Source organism: Pinus tabuliformis, chromosome X (assembly GCF_031772625.1).
Source record: "Pinus tabuliformis cultivar Carrire ecotype Pingquan chromosome X, CPIR1, whole genome shotgun sequence".
In the NCBI taxonomy this organism is placed as follows: Eukaryota; Viridiplantae; Streptophyta; class Pinopsida; order Pinales; family Pinaceae; genus Pinus; species Pinus tabuliformis.
In genome coordinates, this window is record NC_142308.1 from 978,827,119 (window position 1) to 978,836,868 (window position 9,750).

Sequence of the window (9,750 nt, forward strand, 5' to 3'; positions counted from 1 at the left end):
TGCAAGAAGGGGCTTATGAGCTGATTGATTATGAAGGGAACCCTCTAGATAAGCCCCAAAATGGGCTTTATTTGAAAAAATATTATGCATGAACCCCATGCATTTTTTATTTGTACATACGTGTGTTTTTTAGCAGATGTGTTGTGTGCATGTTTTCATGTTTGGCTTGGTGTGTAGGCATAATTGCCGCTTATTGTGTCTTTTTGCTTCATGTACAGATGTTTGATACACCCTACATTGGTTTCGCTGATGGTACCTACCTCAATATTCAGAATCTTTCTTCTGCGGCATGGGTGATCTATGATCCTCACATGAGTTAGTAGACCTTCAAGGTGTTTGTCTAGGTTGCACCACAAACAATGTCGCTGAATATAGTGTTGTTATTAAGTTATTGACTGAGGCTATCAACCTTGGTATTCGTACATTGGTTGTGAATCTGGATTCTCAGCTTGTTGTCCACCATCTTAATGGGCATTATTCCGTTAGAGATCATCGGATTTTAAGGTTGTTTTTGCGTGTTAAATTGTTAGAAAGAGATTTTGATTTGATCACATATCAACACATTCCAAGAAGATTAAACACATTAACTGATGCACTAGCAAACCATGTATTAGACGGACATTTGCACAACATGTAATCAAAACATCATATCGAAGCATCCAAAACGCAATAATGAACCATCGAAATATGTATATATATATATATATATATATATATATATATATATATATATATATATATATATATATATATATATATATATATATATATATATCTATATATCTCATGTGGTGCACCGAGGCGCTCAAAAAATAAGCATATGTACAAATAGAGTCTGTGTTCTCTATACATCTGAGACACATGTCTCTCAAAAAATCAGCAGGAAATAAAACCTAGGCATCTACTGTGGTGGGTTATGCTCCCTGTAGCGCACCAACGTTCGTGCGACTCGTCTCAAAATTCAGTGTATCCTAGGTATCACCCCTACTGTATGTATCTGGTACTCCATGGGGACCTGCTCGATCCCTCTGTAATTAGGAATCCCCTCCATCAGGCCCTCAAGATTTTGGGCCACCATCTCCACTGAACTTCCTAACTGGGGGAGCCAAGGCCAGCTCTTTGATGCCCTGTGGATCCCTCTGTGCCTCTAGAGCTAGCCCCATAGGCCTCTATGGTCCCATGTCTGCAAGTACCATAGAATATTAGGGCATATGCATAAAAAAAAAATTAAAAATATCATAAAAGACAAAATACAAAATAATGTGATCAAGTGTTTTATTGCCACCATCCCACTGCTCACTAGCAGGTAGCTACATGTCGGGGTCTCCACGAAATTCCATACCAGCATATGGCCAGTCCTCGATGAAGATCATCTGAAGATCCAACCACTCACGGAATAGTGTCCCCCATGACACTGGTTGTCCGCCACCCCCTCGTGGCTTAACATGTGCTCACTGTGTGATCCTGGTCTCCCACGGTCTAGGCCTGTCCATGTCCATATCCTGTAGCTGTAGTATTGGCACCCACTCCAGCATGAGAAGGATCAAGATAGACCCATAGCCAAACTGCTTCGCCTCCTCGCGACGACTGTTGGTAAGATATCTTTTCATGTTGGCCGTCATTGCTTCCGCCCAGTTGAACATGGTCGGATTGAGGTAGTCAAAAGCCAACCGGAGTTGGGTCTTTGTTGCTTCGTGTTGGGCTTGGGAGCCCGCTGCCCTCGTCACCATAAATAGAACTACACGAAGAATCAAGTCTTCCACTGTGGGAATTGCCTCCTTCCCACTTTTTGATTTGCGTGCCTATGGGCACACTCGTGCTATTAGCATATCTAATGATTCACCCATGACCCGTTGGCCCTCTAGAATTGGCCTCTCACCACGACGGGATAATCTGGTTAGGAAATATATGTCTGTAGCATCGAACTCAATGTCTCTACCATAGATATTGAATTTTTTCTCTGTTGGGTTCCAAGCACGAATTAGCAATTCTAGCAAATCGATTGAGCCTGAAGGTGCGAAGTGAGGAAAAAATTTAGTAACCCGCAAGCCCATATAGCATTTCGGCACCCAGCATCATTGAATGCTTCCTCATTGTTGATATCATGAGTTCGTTCCTGCCAAACAAATGCCATGTTGCCCTGCATGATAAGAAAAGTGGATTAGAACTCCTTTTATAAATTTAAATTCATAATTTATGTGAAAATCTAATTTGACGTCACCATTGCAGCTATTTTTAAAACAACAACGACAACGCGGAGTCAACAGTTAATTTTTTCGCAATCGTCGTGAGAGTACATCAGTTTCTCGCGACGATCCTGGAGGGGCTACGTGTTATCGCACTTGGTTGTCGCAGACCCGAGTATCTTTTCCACGACAACCAAGAGGCGGATTCAGATTTGAAAAATCCGCCAACTACCACCTACCTAGCACTAAATTACATGAAAAAACTACTAAAATGCAGCGCACAGAGAAATGTACTTACTTGGCGAAGGTTTCAAGACGAATCGTGAATGGATGAGGCCGGAATCAGCTTGAGAAGTTTTGCTCAGGTTGGTGCTCCAAACACTCAAAGGTAAAATGAATAGTGCAAATGGTAAAAACAAATGAATTACCCCCCCACCCCCTTTTATAGTAATTTTTTGAAAAATTAAAAAAATTTATGCTTTGAAATGTGGGTCTTCTCCTTTTTTATTGCATGGTTAATAAGGGTTTTTGGTTTTTTAACTATATTTCCACATATATTAATCATTTATGTCGAATGGATTTTACGTTTGACATGTTTTTGTGTAGAGCTACAGTTGGCGAGGTTATGACACACTTGATCCATAAATTCTTCTTTAACACTCTTTTCTGACTTAAAAGACGAAAAGATAGCTAAGTTATTCCTTTTGACTTGTTAAATGAAATAAGAGGCGGTCTGCTTTAAGCTCTTTTCTAACAATATAAACATGAAAAGATTGCCAAGCTTTTTTCATTTTGGATTCGTTATTGGTTACAAAACAACGTGGTTTCAATCATTTTTCTACTTTTTCAGATCGGGGTCACTAATCACGAAAAGTACTCCTTGACTTCACAGTCAAGCGGTTCTCTTAGCTATTGTTTTATACTTTTTTGGGCTCGAGAGACACAAATCTATGAGAAAGGACCCCCCTAGAGTTTTCTTTTTCATGTCTTTTTCAAACTCTCTAGACATGAAAAAGACTCCAAGTTTTGCCTATGTCGGACTCGTTAAACCCTAACGACATTGGACTCGTCATCATGATGAGACTCGAGCTTCTCCTCCCTAGGACTCGGTAAACTATTACTAGGTTGGATTCAGCTGAAGGTCGAACTTATATTATAATCATATGCTATCCCCTTCAAGCTTGTCTTAAAAAATAATTGGGGTACTCGCCAACAATGGTAGTGGAAATTTGGAAGTTGTCATTGATTACCTGCGGCAGCTAGACACTCTTGAACATCGACACTTTTGCTTCTTGTTGGGTTGGGATATGCATACATTTTAATTTGGCCTTCTAGGGTTTTAGGTTTCCATTTAGCCTTATTCCATCTAATCTACACCGTCTCGATCAAGCCTCTGATCCATTGGTACCTGAATGATGCCACTCTCTGGAGTCATGTCGCCGACATGCTCAAGAGTATAATTCTTCTGCAGTTCACATCCTTACCGCCTCTTCTGATACTCTGTTTTGCCATCTACCACTTGTTACTTATCTCATGGCGTTGATGGGGGAAACATTATGGCCCTCCTGCGATGGATCATCTCTTGTCGACATCAACTCATTATCCAGGAGATTGATCTAGAGATCCCCTTCGGTACCTTAGAGATTGCATGCCTCAATGGCAAGTTCTTCGTACGTAACGATCGAATTTCATCATTGGTCGTCGATTGGGTGATTCCGCAAGTGTTCGACTTCAGCTCATTCTTCACACTTCGTGGATTGTACTAGACAATACCTTGAGAGCCATTGGCATTATTGGTGGTTTCTCTTGTGCTTGTTAACAATTTTCCTCATTGACCAGTAATCAAGCGACTTTCTATCATGCTCGACTTCAGCACCTCTATTCACATGCTAGAATTTTTACTATGACTGGTTGGGCTTCAAGGCCCCGAACTAAGATCACACATGTTCGGGCTGCGTGGATTGGTTCGTGATTACATGACTCATTGATGGATGGCTGTGACCATACCTGAGTCTTCATGGATCGCTGCGACCATACCTTTATCATTATCATGGTCTTACTAGCTAGATGGTTGCATCCATACCACATACCTAGTTCGTATGTCTTTTGGATGGTTGCGCTCATGCTTAGACTACATGTATTTCACTATCAGAGATCTCAGTGGTACTTGCGTCTGGAGGTTCTTCCAGAAGTTGTTCAGCTCAGACAGTTTCGTAAAGCATTTCACCCCTCCCACTCTCTCGGGCTTCATACTTTACGGGGCATCTGTTACATAGTAATTTGTCACTGCCTTCACCCCAGTATTTCTACTGTGTAATGTATCCAGTAAAACATGCTCATACAAAACAAGTTCTCTCTTATGTTTCGAATTAACCCACTTTTCCTAAGTTTTCTGCCTCGTTGCGACTATTAGCGAAATTTATGCGATGAGCAGTTGTCATAATCAGTACAGTCACGCTCCCATCGCGAGAGTACATCTGATTCCTGCAACGATTGGATTTCATGCTCTGCCACGAGCCTATTTGGTATCTTTCATGACGTTTTGACTGCTTACACTGCCTACTAGCGCTGTCAGCGCTAAATATTAGTTATAAACTCGCGACGATCCAGATTGGGTGAATTTGTTTCAATAGTCGGCCTTCTGGATGTCTCTGGACCTAGTTGTTGGGTCAGTTTGGGTCGCCCTCCTCCCTCTGGCATGGTAGTTCCGTCTTTTGTGCTGCTTGTTTTGAGGATAAACTCCCTCTCCCTCACTTCATGGAGACTCCTTCTCCTATAAAATCACTCACCACTGCTATCATCTGCTAGTTCTTTTGGTTGCATAGTGCTGCTACTATTTTTGAGTTTGATAGATAGTTGGTGTGAGTGTGACAAGTGTGGGATTTATTTATAGTTTGCAAGAAGGTGTGAAGTGCCCTTAATCTTGCGTAAAGCTTGTGAATGAGAGGGAGAGAGAGATATTGATATTTGGGAGACCCATCTTTCAGAGTGAATGCTTGGAGAAACACACTTGTTGGACACTCTGAGAAGACTTGCGTCGTTAAGACCTAGTTGTAAGCTTACTCTTGTTTCATTATTAATATAATCAATGATGATTTCCTATGTCTTGTATGTAATTTACTTGATAGCTCATGACTTCTTGAATTTGTGAGTAAATAGATCATTTTTGTTTCCTGGTTATGTGCTTTGTCGTTGTCTTATGTTGTTTCAGGTAAATTACTCTCTGAGGAGAAGGAAACGGAAGCTGGAGTAGTGCAACGGAACTTCATCAACCACCGGTTTGAGGTAGGCCTCCAACGATGATTATTTAAGGGAATCAATTGTTGTTTTGTCCTTGTTGTGACTAGACCCACTCTAGGGCTAGAGGGGTTGCCTCTGTCCGCAGAGGGAACACTTTCCTGCATCACACGCCCCTCACTTTCTCTTTATCTCACATTTGTTGTTTGTGACGAATTTGATGCTACTCTTTCCTATGTTACTGCCTTACGATGTTTCCTTTGCAACATGTGGTGCAATTGCTAGTTTATTTTCATTTTCAATTTTATTTAATTTCACTGGGTCAATTTGATTGTGAAATGAGAGATGGTTTTTGGGCATATAGTATTGATGAGCCATTTTATGGGCGCATGTTCTGGCATAGTTAATAATATCCATGGTAAAGTTGGGGTGAATATCTATGGTTAAGAATCTTGTTATATTGTAAGTATTAAGATTTTATGTGCTTATTAATGAAATATAAATATTATTACAAAATTATTATTTAACTTATATGGTAAAATGGATCTTAATTTATAGCTACTATTTATATCTTATATATATTAATGTGATAGAGGTGTAGATATATCTCAAAAGTAATTTTAATTTATTTTCTTTTAGGTTTAATAAAATAAATGTTATAAAATTAAATTCCAAGAAGATATTTATAAAATATTTTGATTGTGAAATGAGAGAGGGGTTTTCGGCATGTTGTATTTATGAACCATGGTATCGGTATTGTAAAAACATCTATGGCAAAGTGGACACAAATATCCATGGTCAAACATATTGTGATATTGTAAGTCTATTGTAAGTATTAAATTTCTTATGTGCTTATTAATTAAATTTCAATATGATTACAAAATAATTGTTCTATTTTATAAGGTAAAATAAATCTTATCTTATCATTTCTATCGTGAAAATTAACTTGTCCTCCTCTCTATTTCACATTAATTCGATCACCAATTGAGTTGACCCCCTCAGGACATGTTATATATTTTAATGTAATATGCATATTATGATTTTTTTTTATCTAAAAAATTATTGGTAATTTTATTAATAAAACAATTCTTTTTTCGTATAAGTCAATTTTTCTACCCTAAGTACGTGCTTAGCATTCTGTTGAGGTTTGAACATAGGTTGCCTTCCTAAAAAAACCCTTTCTCAACTGTTTGCACCACTAAGGCTAAAAAAATAAAAATACAATGTAATAAATTGACTTTATTACTTCTATTGCTTTTAAGATTTTACGAACACTACAACATCTCCTTCATACTGAGCTCTATATACTTTCAACCGACATGTAAATGTTTACTAACCCTTTAAATATTATAAATTGGAAAAAAATTCTTACATTACTCCCACACATCACTCCTATGTTGGGCACACAACAACAATATTACATAATAAAAGAAGAAACAAAACATGCTAGAACAAACCAAATAAATTTCGAAAATTATTTCATTCAAGAATAAAGGAGATGCAAAGAGCCATTTTCTCAAGTTTCCATTGATTAAAAATTTTCAAAACACATAAAAACAAACTGAGTACCTAAATAATTATTTGTGGGGGAACTTTTAATACATTTCGAATCCCACATCATGAAATAATTTAAAATTTTCATGACATAAAGTGGATTGATATATCCTCTAGATAAATCTCAATGACAATTATATAATTGATAAAGGCAAAAATAATAGTGTCATAAACTTGTAATATTTATAAATACTTTAGAAAAGATAAGGAGCAACTAATTAATCCAAAGAAACCTAGGAGGAAAGGTTGCAGGGGAGAAAAGGAGGGGGAAATCATAAAAGCGGGGCATAAAATTTTTGGAGGGCTTAGAATATAATGCCACTTAATTAAGGAATTCTAGTTTAAACAAGAAGGGATGCATCGTAGCAAGTCCTTGCCGTGGGGAGCCTAGCCCTACTGTTTTCCCCTGTTCAAAAGATCAAATACATTCCAAGAACAGATGGATAGTTGATGAGAAGGGATCACCCATCGGAAATTACTCGGAAATTCACCTTGTTGCTAGAGAACTAGATTTCCGAGTCCACCTAAGTCCATTATTTACACACAAAATAAGTATTTCCCTCTAAAATCATCTGGCCTGTATCTTCCGTTTTCAAAAGCATTCGTGTAAGCTTTTATGATGCAAAGTTATTTACAAAACAAAATGGATAAAAGCATTGTGATTTATGATTCTAGTTGAGCTCACGCATATCGACAGAGGTATATTCTTTACTAAATATAATTTAGCTCATCAACAAAGTTATATTATTTATTAAATATAATTTAGAGATTCGATTTTATTTGTCGTTTTGTTTTGTGGTAAATTAGATTTTCACTTGTAATTTTATGATCTCATAGCATATCAACTTGTTACATTTTGATTTTCACCCTAATCTATGACAACCAAACCAATCATCATAGATTACCAAACCAATCACCGTTGCAGAAATGAGTGATGTCAATGGACATGCAAACTTCAAACATAAACATAAACCCATAACTTTTAGCGTTTGCAATAAAAACACCACATGTCATCATTTTGTTGATAAGAAGTCAGGAAGCATAGAAAATTAGAGTAAAGTGGAGAAGTCCTTAGATTCCTCGCTTGATTTATTAGAGAGTTTTGTTGCGAGTATGTAGGATCTTTACCCTATGATTATTGTATAAGCCCCTATAGTTCCCTATAATTCCAAATGAGCTTGCTCGAAGGGTAGGTAGGTACATGAGATGACATGTGTTTTTAAACCCATGGAGAATAACACTTATTAAAATTTGCTTCATGTATTACACATTCCCTCACCATTGAACGTGCCCTCACCATTGAGGTTTGAAGTAAAAGAGATAGAGAAAATTAGGTAGAAAACACTTTTGTTGAGTAGCTAGTAACCATTCCAGTTTTATCTCACCTTGTTCATTGTATCTCACGCAGAAACACAACTGACTCTGTCCATTGTATCTCATCTTCTAGAGGGTTTCTTTACCACTCTTACTGCTGAGCAAGGACAACCCATATCAGGAGCACAACCCATATCAGAAGCACATAATAAGAATTAAGAAGAGGAAAGGGAAGACAAGAGTAGAGCTGAGGAGGATAATGAAGGACATCAGGAAGCTTACCTTCGGATACATACCAACCAAACTGAGCCTTTGGGTGCATCTTTGCTTCTGCAAGTTTGCAGGGTCATCATTTCGGTCAACTGCCTATGCTGCTGGTGTGATTTTAGTATGCTACAGAAGCCACAGAGAAAGGTAACTATCCTTGCATTTGAATACATTTGAATTCATTATGTCGTTGCAGAGACATTTGAATTCCGTATCCATAGCTGTTGTAGAGACATTTGAATCCCATGTCCATAGCTAGTAACCATTCCAGTTTTATCTCACGTTGTTCATTGTATCTCACCAGAGAAGGGAGTCCTTTTGAGCAACAGACCTTCCAATTTTCTGAATCTTATTGAACAAGTCATTTATGGAAACATCTGGATTCTCCCTGGCAAGAGTAAGGTCCTTCACTTCCTTTCTGCAAATGGTTCTTCTATAATCTACATCATCGGCAGGACTAGAATGGACTTTATCAAGTGCACACCTTATTGTAGACTCATCCAGGTTACCCTCTCCTGCTGCTGAGGAACATCTTTCACTGGCACCAACAACAGTCATTTTCCTGTCCTTGGATGTTTCAGTGGCTGCCAGACTTCCCAGTGACTTCATCCCCCCATCCTCCATATCACCTACAATTGTGCTAGAAAGTTGTGAGCAACTATTTTTTGAAACAATCGCAACACCAACTCGCTCACTTGTGTTAACATTTTCTACTTCAATCATACCCTTTGATGGATCATTTGATTTGCTAGATTCTGATGATGGGGCCATTTTAGATATTTATGATGTTTTCTCAATTTCTTCACCAATTCTACTGTCGTGTTCACTTGGAATGGCACCAGACAATCTCTCTCCACCATCCCCTTCTGTGAACCCATCTTTAACCTCATTTCTCTGCCATGATTCAGTATTAACCTCCACGACACTATTAGCATGACAAACATCAATCTTCACTTTTGGTCTTGCATCACTTGCATCATGTTTATTAGAGATATTGGGATAAGATCCTCTACTTGTTGGGATGACCATGTCCTCAACTGTGCCACTACTGGGACATGGAGCTGGCGTGCATCTAGGGTTTAGAAGTTTAACTATCAGTCTGTGACTGTTTGTATTATCCCCATGTGAATTATCTATTGGCTTGTCAGATGTGTGACCAAACTGTTATGACTTTTCACACATACTTTTGCTC

At 38.2% G+C, this 9,750-nt stretch overlaps 1 pseudogene; it reads right to left on the reverse strand.

Annotated features, from left to right (window-relative positions):
• The window catches only part of LOC149142999 (CSC1-like protein ERD4), a 35,437-nt pseudogene extending 26,108 nt beyond the window's left edge, over positions 1-9,329 (reverse strand).
• Between the last annotated feature and the right edge of the window lie 421 nt (positions 9,330-9,750).